This window comes from Oncorhynchus gorbuscha, linkage group LG05 (genome assembly GCF_021184085.1).
Source record: "Oncorhynchus gorbuscha isolate QuinsamMale2020 ecotype Even-year linkage group LG05, OgorEven_v1.0, whole genome shotgun sequence".
Lineage (NCBI taxonomy): Eukaryota > Metazoa > Chordata > Actinopteri > Salmoniformes > Salmonidae > Oncorhynchus > Oncorhynchus gorbuscha.
Genome location: NC_060177.1, coordinates 28523963 through 28540722, shown reverse-complemented (window position 1 = coordinate 28540722; position 16760 = coordinate 28523963). Strand labels below are relative to the sequence as shown.

Here is a 16760-nt window from a genome sequence, read left to right as displayed (position 1 = left end):
GTGTTATGCATGGAACTTTAGATACTCTTCTCCTTAATGCAACCGCTGTGTCAGATTTCAAAATAACTTTACGGAAAAAGCATCATCTGAGAACGGCGCTCAGAGCCCAAACCAGCAAGAGAAATATTCGCTATGTTGGGTTGTCAATATTAGTCATAAATAACACTATAAATATTCACTTACCTTTGATGATCTTAATCCGAATGCACTCCCAGGAATCCCAGTTCCACAATAAATGGTGATTTGTTCGATAAAGTCCCTAAATTATAGACATGCTCTGAAGACACAGCTCGGGATGCTGTCTCGCCGGCAGCTTTACGAGGGTTAACACGCTTAAATGTCTTACTCAAATTGGCCACGGAAAAGGAGAGCCTACAGTCATTGGTAGTGGGCACTGTGTTATCCTCAAATGGGGCGAAGACGGTGTTTAGCTTGTCCGGGAGCAAGACGTCGGTGTCCGCGATGTGGCTGGTTTTCCCTTTGTAGTCTGTGATTGCCTGTAGATCCTGCCACATACGTCTTGTGTCTGAACCATTGAATTGCAACTCCACTTTGTCTCTATACTGACGGTTTGCCTGTTTGATTGCCTTGCGGAGGGAATAACTACACTGTTTGCATTCGGCGGTATTCCCAGTCACCTTGCCATGGTTTAATGCGGTGGTTCGCGCTTTCAGTTTTGCACAAATGCTGCCTTCTATCCACAGTTTCTGGTCAGGGTAGGTTTTAAAAGTCACAGTAGGTACAACATATCCTATACACTTCCTGATAAACTCAGTCACTGTATCAGTGTATTCGTCAATGTTATTCACAGAGGCTTTAAAAAATAAGATATTTAAACCTTTATTTAACTAGGCAAATCAGTTAAGAAAAAATCTTATTTACAATGATCACCTACCCTGGCCAAACCCGGGCAACGGTGGGCCAATTTTGCGCCACCCTATGGGATTACCAATCATGGCCGGATGTGATACAGCCTGGATTCAAACCAGGGACTGTAGTGACGCCTCTTGCACTAAGATGCACGGCCTTAGACCGCTGCGACACTCAGCTACCAGGAACATGTCCCAGTCCGCGTGATCAACACAATCTTGAAGCGTGGATTGGTCAGACCAGTGTTGAATAGTTCTTAGCACGGGTACTTCCTGTTTGAGTTTCTTCCTATAGGAAGGGAGGATCAAAATGGAGTCGTGATCAGATTTGCCGAAGGGAGGGCAGGGGAGGGCCTTGTAGGCATCCCGGAAGTTGGAGTAGCAGTGTATTCAAAGTATATTTGTTTTGCTCTTTATCTAATATACTAAGAATATACTTAAGTACAAAAAGTGTCCCAATTTAGATTTAAATTAATTAAATGTTACATTAATTACATGTATTTAAAATTGTTCCAATTTAGATAATTTTAAATATTCTTAAATATAATTATCACAGACCTACTTAAATATATACAACTATAGTAAGAAAGTATGATTTAAGTACATTTAAATATATCCATCTTTCCCTTCGGAAACGCAAATGTTACCATGCAGAAATTTACATTAAGACCAAGAAAAGAACAACAACCAACACATCCTGCAGTATATTCAGCTAGCAACATCAAGTAGAAATGTAAATAGTAAAATCTGGTCTGCTCTGTTGCCACTGGATAAATCAATGTTGTTTCCACATAATTTCAACAACAAAAAAATTATTGACAGTTCTGGGCGACTTTAACCTCCCCACGTCTACCTTTGACTCATTCCTCTCTGCCTCCTTCTTTCCACTCCTCCTCTCTGCCTCCTTCTTTCCACTCCTCTCCTCTTTTGACCTCACCCTCTCACCTTCCCCCCCTACTCACAAGGCAGGCAATACGCTCGACCTCATCTTTACTAGATGCTGTTTTCCACTAACCTCATTGCAACTCCCCTCCAAGTCTCCGACCACTACCTTGTATCCTTTTCCCTCTCGCTCTCATCCAACACTTCCCACACTGCCCCTACTCGGATGGTATCGCGCCGTCCCAACCTTCGCTCTCTCTCCCCCGCTACTCTCTCCTCTTCCATCCTATCATCTCTTCCCTCTGCTCAAACCTTCTCCCACCTATCTCCTGATTCTGCCTCCTCAACCCTCCTCTCCTCCCTTTCTGCATCCTTTGACTCTCTATGTCCCCTATCCTCCAGGCCGGCTCGGTCCTCACCTCCCGCTCCGTGGCTCGATGACTCATTGCGAGCTCACAGAACAGGGCTCCGGGCAGCCGAGCGGAAATGGAGGAAAACTCGCCTCCCTGCGGACCTGGCATCCTTTCGCTCCCTCCTCTCTACATTTTCCTCTTCTGTCTCTGCTGCTAAAGCCACTTTCTACCACTCTAAATTCCAAGCTTCTGCCTCTAACCCTAGGAAGCTCTTTGCCACCTTCTCCTCCCTCCTGAATCCCCCCCCCCCTCCCTCTCTGCAGATGACTTCGTCAACCATTTTGAAAAGAAGGTCGACGACATCCTATCCTCGTTTGCTAAGTCAAACGACACCGCTGGTTCTGCTCACACTGCCCTACCCTGTGCTCTGACCTCTTTCTACCCTCTCTCTCCAGATGAAATCTCGCGTCTTGTGACGGCCGGCCACCCAACAACCTGCCCGCTTGACCCTATCCCCTCCTCTCTTCTCCAGACCATTTCCGGAGACCTTCTCCCTTACCTCACCTCGCTCATCAACTCATCCCTGACCGCTGGCTACGTCCCTTCCGTCTTCAAGAGAGCGAGAGTTGCACCCCTTCTGAAAAAACCTACACTCGATCCCTCCGATGTCAACAACTACAGACCAGTATCCCTTCTTTCTTTTCTCTCCAAAACTCTTGAACGTGCCGTCCTTGGCCAGCTCTCCCGCTATCTCTCTCAGAATGACCTTCTTGATCCAAATCAGTCAGGTTTCAAGACTAGTCATTCAACTGAGACTGCTCTTCTCTGTATCACGGAGGCGCTCCGCACCGTTAAAGCTAACTCTCTCTCCTCTGCTCTCATCCTTCTAGACCTATCGGCTGCCTTCGATACTGTGAACCATCAGATCCTCCTCTCCACCCTCTCCGAGTTGGGCATCTCCGGCGCGGCCCACGCTTGGATTGCGTCCTACCTGACAGGTCGCTCCTACCAGGTGGCGTGGCGAGAATCTGTCTCCTCACCACGCGCTCTCACCACTGGTGTCCCCCAGGGCTCTGTTCTAGGCCCTCTCCTATTCTCGCTATACACCAAGTCACTTGGCTCTGTCATAACCTCACATGGTCTCTCCTATCATTGCTATGCAGACGACACACAATTAATCTTCTCCTTTCCCCCTTCTGATGACCAGGTGGCGAATCGCATCTCTGCATGTCTGGCAGACATATCAGTGTGGATAACGGATCACCACCTCAAGCTGAACCTCGGCAAGACGGAGCTGCTCTTCCTCCCGGGGAAGGACTGCCCGTTCCATGATCTCGCCATCACGGTTGACAACTCCATTGTGTCCTCCTCCCAGAGCGCTAAGAACCTTGGCGTGATCCTGGACAACACCCTGCCGTTCTCAACTAACATCAAGACAGTGGCCCGTTCCTGTAGGTTCATGCTCTACAACATCCGCAGAGTACGACCCTGCCTCACACAGGAAGCGGCGCAAGTCCTAATCCAGGCACGTGTCATCTCCCGTCTGGATTACTGCAACTCGCTGTTGGCTGGGCTCCCTGCCTGTGCCATTAAACCCCTACAACTCATCCAGAACGCCGCAGCCCGTCTGGTGTTCAACCTTCCCAAGTTCTCTCACGTCACCCCGCTCCTCCGCTCTCTCCACTGGCTTCCAGTTGAAGCTCGCATCCACTACAAGACCATGGTGCTTGCCTACGGAGCTGTGAGGGGAACGGCACCTCAGTACCTCTAGGCACTGCGTTAATCCACCTCTGGCCTGCTTGCCTCCCTACCACTGAGGAAGTACAGTTCCCGCTCAGCCCAGTCAAAACTGTTCGCTGCTCTGGCCCCCCAATGGTGGAACAAACTCCCTCACGACGCCAGGACAGCGGAGTCAATCACCACCTTCCGGAGACACCTGAAACCCCACCTCTTTAAGGAATACCTAGGATAGGATAAGTAATCCTTCTCACCCCCCCCTTTAAGATTTAGATGCACTATTGTAAAGTGACTGTTCCACTGGATGTCATAAGGTGAATGCACCAATTTGTAAGTCGCTCTGGATAAGAGCGTCTGCTAAATGACTTAAATGTAAATGTAAATTACGTTGAATCAATTTGTAAAAACTCCTCAACCTAACCTAAATCCATGGACATAGTGATCTTCTTTTTAATTACTTCACGTTGAATGACAACGTGTGTTGAGTTGAATGACAACTCAACTAAATGTAAATCAAAACTAGACTTTGAACAGATGTCTGTGCCTAGTGGGCTGCTTCGAATCCAAAACCTGGGACACCCTTGCTGTCCTAATCAACAACAAAGGACAAATAAACAAATCATCTTCAGATGGTTTGGATTTGTTGGAATGCTCCTGTGAGTAGAGCAGCACTGTCATGTATATCCTTGACATTCTTTTTAGCTATATTATTATTATGTACTGACAGCAAGCACTAAGATTAGCCCTGTTGAGTTCTCAGGCTCCTCTACTCCTTTGAGTCATCCTTGAATTATTTAACCATTTATATTTATTATTTTCTGCCATGCCTTCCTTTGCACCAACTTCCTCTTTAATGCAGGAAGCGTAGTATCATATTCCACTGGGTCCTGTCCCAAACACAAATTTTTATTTCAAAATGAGGAGGAGATAAAGAACAGCTTGAGCATGACCACTCCCTTCATTATAATGCATTTGTAACTCTTATCTGTCTTCAGCCAACCTTGGCCAATTTTACACTACTCACCTATCGCACACACAGAAAACAAGCCATCTTTGTGTCAAATATCTGCTTTAAAAACACAAGACTAAGGCTTATCTATGGGGATTGGTGAGCATGCTGAGAGAGCAAGAGCGAGAGATTGATAGAGAGAGAGAGAGAGAGAGAGAGAGAGAGAGAGAGAGAGAGAGAGAGAGAGAGAGAGAGAGAGAGAGAGAGAGAGAGAGAGAGAGAGAGAGAGAGAGAGAGAGAGAGAGAACGATTGAGGATGACTGGCTTCCTCTGTTTCTAGTAAAACAACTGTCCCCAGACGCTTTAGGATTACTCAGCATTCATGAAACATTGATTTTCATTTCAGAGAGATATTCCTTGCATCCACTCACAACAATCCTGACTGTCGTCCTCCCTCCGCACTCATCACATTCTCTCTAATCTCAGTTCAATCAGAGAAAAGATGAACCATAGATAATCTCAACAAAATGAAAGTGTGGTAATAAAAGTGTAATGTCTGTTTTTTTTCTGTGAAGACAGTCAGACAATGCATCAATTCGGCCGACAGAGATATGATTCTTAGATGTGAAGCCCAGTGTCTCAGCTCTCTTAGTGGCTACAGTACAACGACACAGCTGAAAAACCTGGAGCAGCCCTCTGCCGATCCAGCTTTCAGATCAAACTCTACAAAAGCTGAGAATTACCCAAAAGCCCCCTGCAGTGATGGCAAAAGCACATGCTGTACGCAGGGAAAAAAAGAGGGAAAAAATGAAAAAAATGGAAGCATTTCAAACCAGGATGGGGATAGCACCCTATGCTAGAATACTGCAGACTACGGAGAATTCTGTAGTCTCACATGTCCCTCCTAGGCATTTTCATAGTAGTGAAGTCAGAGGGGCTATAAAGCAGGCATTTGAGGCCACCGGACATAGCAGAAGGAGCATGACGCAACATATCGGAGACCTTGGTCACACTCTCTAACCCTCTTGCATGGACTTATATTAAAAGTAAATGTAGTTATTACTGCTTCATTGGACTTTCTAGGTTTTCATATCCACATCAATCTATATGCATTAAGTTAGCATTAAATAAATTAAATAAAAGCATTAAATCAGTCACATGCATTAAATCTGTCATATCTCATGTCCTCCACATCAATCATCAGAATTCAAAGAGAGAAGAGCCCCGTGTGTATTATGATCAACTATCACCACTATGAGAGAATATTAGATCCCCATGTAAAGGATCTGAGTTTGGCACAGATAAACACTGGAAGGTCATGGTTCCTGGTTGTAAAGGTCATGTGTGTGGTGTCTGCTGAAGGGATGTGTTACATACAATATCCAAAGAATAGTCTTATTGGTGATTGTGATTCTTTTTAAGATGATTTCAAAAAAGAGTAAGGTCAAAGCATTGTACATTTCTGTGGATGAACAACAAGTGCTCATTGCCAGAGCCCCTCGCCCCAACTATAACTCATGAGTTCTGAGATCACTGGATTCAGACATACCCCCCCCCTTGATAGAGTGCCATATTGCAATAGGGGATTTGTTTTGCATTGTCAAAATGGGGTCGATAAAATTAGTGTAATTGAGTGATAGATATATGCCATTTAGCAGACGCTTTTATCCAAAGCGACTTACAGTCATGTGTGCATACATTCTACGTATGGGTGGTCCCGGGAATCGAACCCACTACCCTGGCATGACAAGCGCCATGCTCTACCAACTGAGCTACAGAAGGACCACCGGGCACAGACGTCAGTTCAATGTCTAATTTTGATTTACATTTGGTTGAGTTGTCAAGTAACATGATTTCAACATGAAATCCCCCCAAAATATTCACAATGTCATTGAATTTGGATGAAAATTCTGGTGAAACAAAGAAAACATTTGTTGGAAATTACGTGGAAACAACATTGATTCAACCAGTTTTTGCCCAGTGGGGGAATGGCTCAGGTTCTTTTACTGGTATTTCCAGCATTATCCACTAGGTTTGATGCAAGCAGAAAATCCTAGGAAATATTCTTTAACAAACTGTTTCCAATCAATGAATCAATGTCTGGTTGTGTGAGAGTGTTTGGTGGGTGGGAATTGCCCAAGTCAGGGGAGGCGTAGCTCTATGAATCTTAATTGAACAAAGCCTATTATTTGTTAGAGAATACTATTTGTAGATCAGTGATTCTATAACTCACTTCGCTCAAGCTTACACTCTTCAACGGACTCAGAAGTTGGAGCTAACTAGATCCCCATTTAGACAAGCTTAACACCTTCTTTGTCCACTTTGAGGATAATACAGTGCCACCCACGAGGCCAACTACCAAGGACTGCGGGTCCCACATCTCCTTCTCCGTGGCCAAAGTGAGTATGACATTTAAACGTGTTAACCCTCGCTTGGCTGCTGGCCCAGACTGCATCCCTAGCCGCGTCCTCAGAGCATGTGCAGACCAACTGGCTGGTGTATTTACGGACATATTCAATCACTCCCTATCGCAGTCTGCTGTCCACACATTCTTCAAGATGGCCACCATTGTTCCTGTCCCAAAGAAGGCAAAGGTAACTAAACAAAATGACTATCGGCCCGTAGCATTCACCTCAGTCATCATGGAGTGCTTTGAGAAACCAGTCAAGGATCATATCACCTCCACCCTACCTGCTACCCTAGACCCACTTCAGTTTGCATACAGGTCCACAGATGATGCAATCGCCATCAAACTGCACACTGCCCTATCCCATCTGGACAAGAGGAATACCTATGTAAGAATGCTGTTCATTGACTACAGCCCAGCATTCAACACCATAGTACCCACCAAGCTTATTATTAAGCTTAAGGCCCTGGGTCTCAACCTCGCCCTGTGCGATTGGGTCCTGGACTTTGACGGGCCACCCCCAGGTGGTGAGAAAAGCAATTGCAGCCCAAGTAAATGCTTCACAGAGTTCAAGTAACAGACACATCTCAACATCAACTGTTTAGGAGACTGTGTGAATCAGGCAAAGAGACACCTACTAAAGGACACCAATAGGAAGAAGAGACTTGCTTGGGCCAAGAAACACGAGTAATGGACATTAGACCGGTAGGAATCTGTCATTTGGTCTGATGAGTCCAAATTTGAGAATTCTGATTCCAATCGCCGTGTGTTTGTGAGACGCAGAGTAGGTGAACGGATGTTCTCCGCAAGTGTCGTTCCCACTGTGAAGTATGGAGGAGGAGGCGCTTTGCTGGTGACACTCTCTCTGATTTATTTAGATTTCAAGGCACACTTAACCATCATGTCTACCACAGCATTCTGCATCGATACACAATCCCATCTGGTTTGCGCTTGCTGGGACTATCATTTGTTTTTCAACAGGACAATGACCCAAAACACACCTCCAGGCTGTGTAAGGGATATTTAATCAAGGAGAGGGATGGAGTGCTGCGTCAAATGACCTGGCCTCCACAATCACCCGACCTCAACCCAATTGAGATGATTAGGGATGAGTTGGAATAAATCTGGTTGAGAGAATGCCAAGTGTGCAAAGTTTTCATCAAGGCAAAGGGTGGCTACTTTGAAGAATCTAAAATATAAAAATATATTTTGATGTTTAACACTTTTTTGCTTACTACATGATTCCACATGTGTTATTTGATAGTTTCAATGTCTTCACTATTATTCTACAATGTAGAACATAGTAAAAATAAAGAAAAACCCTTGAATGAGTAGGTGTGTCCAAACCTTTGACTGGTACTGTGTGTGGATGACTGGCTTCCTCTGTTTCTAGTAAAACAACTGTCCCCAGACGGTTTGCTGGGGCAAACCAAATGATCATGGTACCCAGGAGTCCTGATACAAAGAGAGACTGGCTAGCCACACCCTTCCTTTTTTGAACTCCAAACAGGAAATTGCCTCAGAGTAGCTAAGCAAGTATATGCTGCCATCTTGGGGTATGGAGTGAGATTCTGTTGTAGTGACAGTTGACAGTAGATTCAGTTAGTTTCAAGGGTTGAGAAGTTATGGGCTTGGACACAAACAACTACTATCCTTCACATTGATTTCATCAAAGCCGGTGAATGCAATTCGCCTTGAGTCAGAATAGTCCCTTGCGGGAATGATGTCACATCTAAAATCAATCAATCAATGTATATATAAAGCTCTTTTTACATCAGCAGATGTCACAAAGTGCTGTACAGAAACCCAGCCTAAAACCCAGAACAGCAAGCAATGCAGATGTAGAAGCACAGTGGCTAGGAAAAACTCGCTAGAAAGGCAGGAACCTAGGAAGAAACCTAGAGAGGAACCAGGCTCCGAGAGGTGGCCAGTCCTCTTCTGGCTGTGCCGGGACGAGATTATAAGAGTACATGGCTCGTTAAGGCCAGATTGTTCTTCAAAGTTTCAAACATTCATAGATGATCAGCAGGGTCAAACAATAATCACAGTAGTTGTAGAGGGTGCAACAGGTCAGTACCTCAGGACTAAATGTCAGTTGGCTTTTCATAACTGAGGATTCAGAGGTCGAGACAGCAGGTGCGGAAGAGAGAGCGAGAGAGTCAAAAACACCACGCCCAGGACAAGGTAGCACCTTTGGTGAACAGGTCAGGGTTCCCTAGCCGCAGGCAGAACAGTTGAAACTGGAGCAGCAGTATGACGAGGTGGACTGTGGACAGCCAGGAATCATCAGGCCAGTTAGTCCATGATCCTAGGGCTCAGGTCCACCGGGAGGGGAGGGAGAGAGAGAGAATTAGAGGGTACATACTCACACAGGACACCAGATAAGACATAGACTATTGCAGCATAGATACTGGAGACTGAGACTGGGGTGGGTCGGTGGATACCCGCGGACAGGGCCAACCAGGCAGGGTATAAGCCACGCACTTTGCCAAAGCACAGCCCCCACACCACTAGAGGGATATCAACAGACCACCAACGTACTACCCTGAGACAAGGCTGAGTATAGCCTACAAATATCTCCTCCACCACAGGAGCCCAATGTGGCGCAAAACCAGACAGGAAGATCACGTCTGTGATTCAATCCACTCAAGTGACTCACCCCTCCTAGGGACGACATGGAAGAGCACTAGTAAGCCAGTGAGTCATCCCCCGTAATAGGGTCTGAGGCAGAGAATCCCAGTGGAGTGAGAGGAGCCGGCCAGGCAGAGACAGCAAGGGCAGTTCATCGTTCCAGTGTCTTGCCGTTCACCTTCGCACCCCTGGGCCAAACTACACACAATCATAGGACCTACTGAAGAGATGAGTCTTCAATAAAGACTTAAAGGTTGAGATGGAGTCTGCTTCTCTCACATGGGTAGGCAAATTATTCCATAAAAATGGAGCTCTATAGGAGAAAGCCCTGCCTCCATCTGTTTGCTTAGAAATTCTAGGGACAATAAGGAGGCCTGTGTCTTGTGACCATAGCATACATGTAGGTATATTCGGCAGGACCAAATCAGAGAGATAGGTAGGAGCAAGTCCATGTTATGCACTGTAGGTTAGCAGTAGGAGCTCTGCGGTCTTCGTCACCACCGGTTGCAACCGATCCCTTTTCCCCTTTTCGTTTTGGTTGGTCTAATTGGTTTCACCTGTTCCTTGTTTGGGGGGTTGATTTGGGTTATTTAAGTTCAGTTGGCCAGCCTATGTGTGTGCTGGCTTGTTTGCTGTTTTTGGTTTAGGAGTGTCCTTTTAATTTATGTCCATTTACAGCGTGTGTACCGGTGTTGTACATTTAGGAGGATTTTACGCCTGTGTTCGGCGTTACCCTCTTTTTGTTAGCTGTTATTGGTCCGGAATAAATGGTTTTCTGAATCCTCTGCTCTCTGCGCCCATCACTTTTCTAAACCTGACACTAGCCTTAACAGGAAGTCAATGGAGAGAGGCTAGCACTGTATTAATATGATCACATTGTTTGGTTCTAGTCAGGATTCTAGCAGCCTTGTTTTGCGCAAACGGAAGTTTATTTAGTGCTTTATCCGGGTAGCCTGAGAGTAGAGCATTGCAGTAGTCTAATCTAGAACTGACAAAAGCATGGATGAGTTTTTCTGCGACATTTTTGGACAAAAAGTTTCAGATTTTTGCAATGTCACGAAGATGGAAAAAAGTTGTCCTTGAAACAGTCTTGATATGTTCGTCAAAAGAGAGATCAGGGTCCAAAGTAACGCTGAGGTCATTCACAGTTTTATTTGAGACGACTGTACAACCATCAAGATTAATTCAGATCCAACAGCAGATCTCATTGTTTCTTGGGACCTAGAACTAGCACCTCTGTTTTGGCCGAGTTTAAAAGTAAAACATTTGTCACCATCCACTTCCTTATGTCTGAAACACAGTCTTCAAAGGTAGGCAATATTGGGGCTTCACCACATTTCATCAAAATGTACAGCTGTGTGTCATCAACAAAGCAGTGAAAGTTGACATTGTGTTTCCGAATGACATCACCAAGAGGTAGAATATATAGTGAAAACAATAGTGATCCTAAAATGAAACCTTGAGGAACGCCGAAACTTCCAATTGATTTGTCAGAGGACAAACCATCCACAGAAACTAACTGATATCTTTCCGGCAGATAAGATCCAACCAGGCAATAACTTCTAATCCCTCCAAAAGAATGTGGTGATCGATGGTGTCAAAAACAGCACTAAGGTCTAGGAGCATGAGGACAGATGCAGAGCCTTGGTCTGACACCATTAAATGGTTGTTTACCAACTTCACGAGTGCAGTCTCAGTGCTATGATGGGGTCTAAAACCGGACTGAAAAATTTTGTATACATTATGTGTCTTCAGGAAAGCAGTGAGTTGCCGTGCAACAGCGTTTTCAAAAGAAATTGAGAGGAATGGGAGATTCGATATATGTCGATAGTTTTTTTACATTTTCCGGGTCAAGGTTCGGATTTTTCAAGAAAGGCTTTATTACTGCCACTTTTAGTGAGTTTGGTACACATCCGGTGGATAAGGAGTCATTTATTATGTTCAACATAGGAGGGCCAAACACAGGAAGTAGCTCTTTCAGTAGTTTAGTTGGAATAGGGTCCAGTATACAGCTTGGCAGTTTAGAGGCCATGACTATTTTCATGAATGTGTCAAGAGATACAAGATTAAAAAACTTGAGTGTCTCCATTGATCCTAGCTCCTGGCAGTTCTGTGCAGACTCAGGACAACTGAGGTTTGGAGAAATATTTGAAGTCCGTAATTTGCTTTCTAATGATCATGATCTTTTCATCGACAAAGTTCATGAATTTATCACTGCTGAAGTGAAAGCTATCCTCTCTCGTTGAATGCTGCTTTTTATTTAGCTTTGCGAAAGTATCAAAAATACATTTTTGGGATTGTTCTTATTCTCCTGGATTAGGTTGGAAAAATAGGATGATCGAGCAGCAGTGAGTGATGGCTCCTCGATATTGCATGGTACTGTCTTTCCAAGCTAGTCGGAAGATTTCCAGTTTGGTGTAGCACAATTTCCGTTCCAATTTTCTGGAAGCTTGCCTCAGGGCTCGGGTATTTTCAGGGAGTAAATGTCTTGTGACAAGTCAGCAAAAATGAGAATTTTATCTGCTATGACTACAAGGTCTGACAGGAATTCAGAGAACTCGGCCCAGGAGGCCTGTAGACAGTGGCCATAAAAAGTGATTGAGTAGGTTGCCTTGATTTCATGACCAGAAGCTCAAAAGACGAAAACATTATTTTTTATTTGTAAATTGAAATTTGCTGTCATAAATGTTAGCAACACCTGTGCGGGAATATGGTCACTAGTGTAACCAGGAGGAGAGGCCTCATTTAACACTGTAAATTCATCAGGCTTGAGCCATGTTTCAGTCAGGCCAATCACATCAAGATTATGATCAGTGATTAGCTAATTGACTATAACTGCCTTGGAAGTGAGGGATCTAACATTAAGTCATCTTATTTTGAGATGTGAGATATCACAATCTCTTTAAATACTGACAGAAATAGAGGAGGTCTTTATTCCAGTGAGATTGCTAAAGTTAACACCTGCATGTTTTGTTTTGCTCAACCGAGATTGAGGCACAGACACGGTCTCAATGGGGATAGCTGAGCTGACTGCACTGACTGTGCTAGTGGCAGACTCCACTAAGCTGGCAGGCTGGCTAACAGCCTGCTGCCTGGCCTACACCCTATCTCACTGTGGAGCTAGAGGAGTTAGAGCCCTGTCTATGTTCATAGATAAGATGAGAGCACCCCTCCAGATAGGCTGGAATCCGTCACTCCTCAGCAGGCCAGGTTTGGTCTGTTTTTGGGTGAGTCCCAGAAAGTGGGCCAATTATCTACAAATTCTATCATTTGGGAGGGGCAGAAAACAGTTTTCAACCAGCGATTGAGTTGTGAGACTCTGCTGTAGAGATCATCACTCCCCCTAACTGGGAGGTGGCCAGAGACAATTACTCGATGCCAACACATCTTTCTAGCTGATTTACACGCTGAAGCTATGTTGTGCTTGGTGACTTCTGACTGTTTCATCCTAACATTGTCGCTGCCAACGTGGATAACAATATCCCTATACTCTCTACACTCCTCAGTTTTAGCCTTAGCCAGCACCATCTTCAGATTAGCCTTTACATCAGTAGCTCTGCCCACTGGTAAATACTGTGTGATTGCTGGATGATTCTTTTTAAGTCCAATATTGCGGGTAATGAAGTCGCCAATGACTAGGGTTTTCAATTTGTCAGAGCTAATGGTGCGAGTCTTCGGTGGCTCAGACCCCGTAACGGGTGGAGGAGAGATCTGAGAACGCTTGGCCTCTGTTAGCTGAATGAGTGACACCGGTTGAGCATGCCAACAGCATCTCTTTCCGGAAGCCTTGAGAAAATTGTTTGGCTGCGAGGACTGTGCGTGGGATTTATACTACTATCTGTGCCACCAGTAAGTACAGATAGTAGTATAAATCCCCCCCCCGCACAGTCCCCGCAGCCGGACGCTGTTTCATCCTTTCCCACACTTAAATTTAACTTGCCTAACTATTGCATCTGAAGCTGTGCTTGCAACACGGCTATCCTCACCATAAGGAAGTAGTTCTCCTGTCTATTATGTACAGCGACTGAAATTAGAATGCATAGTGTTAATGTTACTACTTAGCGTTTTCAGCTGGTCCTGTACAACCACATCCAGATAAAGCGTCCTGGGTGAAAAAGTTAAATGAAAAAAATCAAGCAAGGAAAAAAAACGAAGTATTAAAAGTAAAAACCGAAAAGTTTGGCAAATAGCCAAGTAGCAACAAACAGCACGGAGACAAGTCTGGAAGTTGAGGGCGGAGCAACAGAAGGACATTAAAGGAATGAATAACAGTGAATTGCCATGCAACCTCCCACATCTGCTTCAGGTGCTGTTCTAACATGGTCAACTCACTTTTTTCTCACATACATCATTCTAGTCATTGGGGAAGGCTTTTCACAGCATTGCAGCCATGATCATCCTACTGTTGAGCAGTGGTTCCCAAGCTGTGGGAAAGTTGTAATAGTAGAATGCACAATGTGCAATTTTGAAATGGGGTAGTGCATCATCAGTTTTCCTCTTGTCATGTTAGTTATTGCATACCTTAGAGAGTTATTTATAATGTGTCAGAAATGTCCAGATCAACTAGCCTATGTCATCTAGCATTTTTAAGCTAGGTTCTTTATACCTGTCACTCAAATATCACATGAATACACATTAGACATGGCAAAATGTATAGAGTTGCAAGAAAATTAGCTGTAAAAAGACAACATTTGTAGAATTGCTTTAAAACCTGCAAAATGTTATGTCTGCAAACAACAGTTTGTGTCGTGAACATGTTTCCCAATGCTGGAAGGGATCCTGAGTGAAAAAGTTTGGGAACCCCTGCTGTAGAGCACTCATTACCTTGACATGGAGAACTTTTGTCCCTTTTTCTAATCCTTGCCACTTTGCAGCTCTATTGCTCTCTCTCTCACACGAGTGCCCTATTTGAGGGTCAGTCACACTGGATTACTCTGCCACTGCTGGGCACGAGTGAGTAACACCACTTCTGAAAGCATAGCTTCTAATGTTATTTAGCCTTAGCTAATGTGGGAGGCACTTAGTGTGTCCTTCAGCAGTCCCATGTATCTGAACTCTTTATGTTCGTGTTTCTCTCTCCTCTAATAAAGTTTCTCTCCTCCACAGGGAAGGCAATTAACAGGAAAGGGATAGAGGAGCAGCACACATACTTGCAGTGACCTAAAATCATAATTTGCACATCAAACAGAACCTGTCTTCATCCTGGACTATTTGCATATAATAACACGAAGGTACTGTTTGTCAATGTCAAGTAGAAGTCTTCCTTCTTGTGATGCAGCAGTACCTTCTGTCTTTGTGTCTTCTGCTGGGATGCTGGGGCTTACGCACCAGTAGCAGATCAAGTTCATAGAGAGAGAAAGGAATAGTGATGGAGAGGGAGACTCATTCCATGGCTTTGAAGAAGGGGTTGATGGGTAACCTTCAGCAAGACAGGAGTCACGTCAGTCACGGTGGACTCCCTAAGCCAACTAAACCAACAAAGTAAGTATACTGACTGACCAGACTCCTGTTTTCTGTAGTCTAAACTGGTGTCTTAGCATATTCAACAAAGAGTTAGCATAGCAGAGAGGGGTTACTGGTAGATGTTTTGGTAACACTTTACAATAACATGGTCTTAACCATTGTAAAATTATAATTTACTGTAGCACGGTTGTAATAACATGTCACTTGTAACAATATCTATGAATTCCAGACAATGCCAAAAAGTCTAGTCATCGCAACTTTCTTATTGTTGGACACTTCAATATGCGAAATCAGATGCTAACATCTGTCAAATGCACACAAGTGCACACACACACACACACACACACACACACACACACACACACACACACACACACACACACACACACACACACACACACACACACACACACACACACACACACACACACACACACACACACACACACGGACACGGACACGGACACGGACACGGACACACGGACACACACACACACACACACACACACACACACACACACACACACACACACACACACACACACACACACACACACACACACACACACACACACACACACACACACACACACACACACACACACACACACAAAAACACACACACAGACACACACACACACACACACACACACACACACACACACACACACACACACACACACACACACACACACACACACACACACACACACACACACACACACACACACACACACACACACACACACACACACACACACAGTAAACAGTGCCACACATGTATACAAGCGCATACATTTGGCCTTGCTGTTTGGATTTGTGTTGTCATTGTTGTAATTTCTTTTTGCATTGTTGTTTTCTGTTGTTGTTTCCCTTTGTCCCCCTTTTGTTCTCTTTGTTAGTTGTTGAAGCATTGGGCCTGTGGTGATTTTGGTTGAGCCGTGTAAATGTTGAGCCGCTTCACTGCAGGAAGATTGGACAATATGTTTTAAAATCAAATTTGAAAAATAAGAATAAAAAAAGTTTTGTTTGAAATCTTTTACAAACCACACCATATGTCATTTCCACGCTCCCCATGTCATTTTTGATGACTCAACCGTGACACATTTAACATTTTCAAACACCATCCATACCAGTGGGCTTATCAACTCAAATCTCAGAGGAACAAATACTGTATTTCTAACAACAATCCAAACAGCTCAACAAACTAGTTATGAGACATGCATTATGTATGGTCTCTCTCCTCAGTAGGATGCATTAAATATTTGTTAACTTATAAAAGCATCAAGCAACACTCTGCACCTCACGACTATTTATTTTCACACTAAAACTCCATCTGCCACATTCTCTATTCTCTTTGCCCTCATATTTTATGGCAAATCAAGGGTGATTTGAATATTGGAAGAGAAGGAATAAATCGGGATCCATTAAGACTGAATCCAGGGGAGCTTTAAGACACACACAGATAC

At 44.3% G+C, this 16760-nt stretch overlaps 1 long non-coding RNA gene across 1 annotated transcript; it reads left to right on the top strand.

The window, feature by feature from the left end:
• Positions 1 to 14722: 14722 nt before the first annotated feature.
• LOC124035071 lies at positions 14723 to 16467 on the top strand. The gene is made up of 3 exons (XR_006838674.1): positions 14723 to 14781; positions 14935 to 15309; positions 16194 to 16467. It is a non-coding gene; the product is annotated as an uncharacterized LOC124035071 (long non-coding RNA).
• The last annotated feature ends 293 nt before the right edge of the window (positions 16468 to 16760 follow it).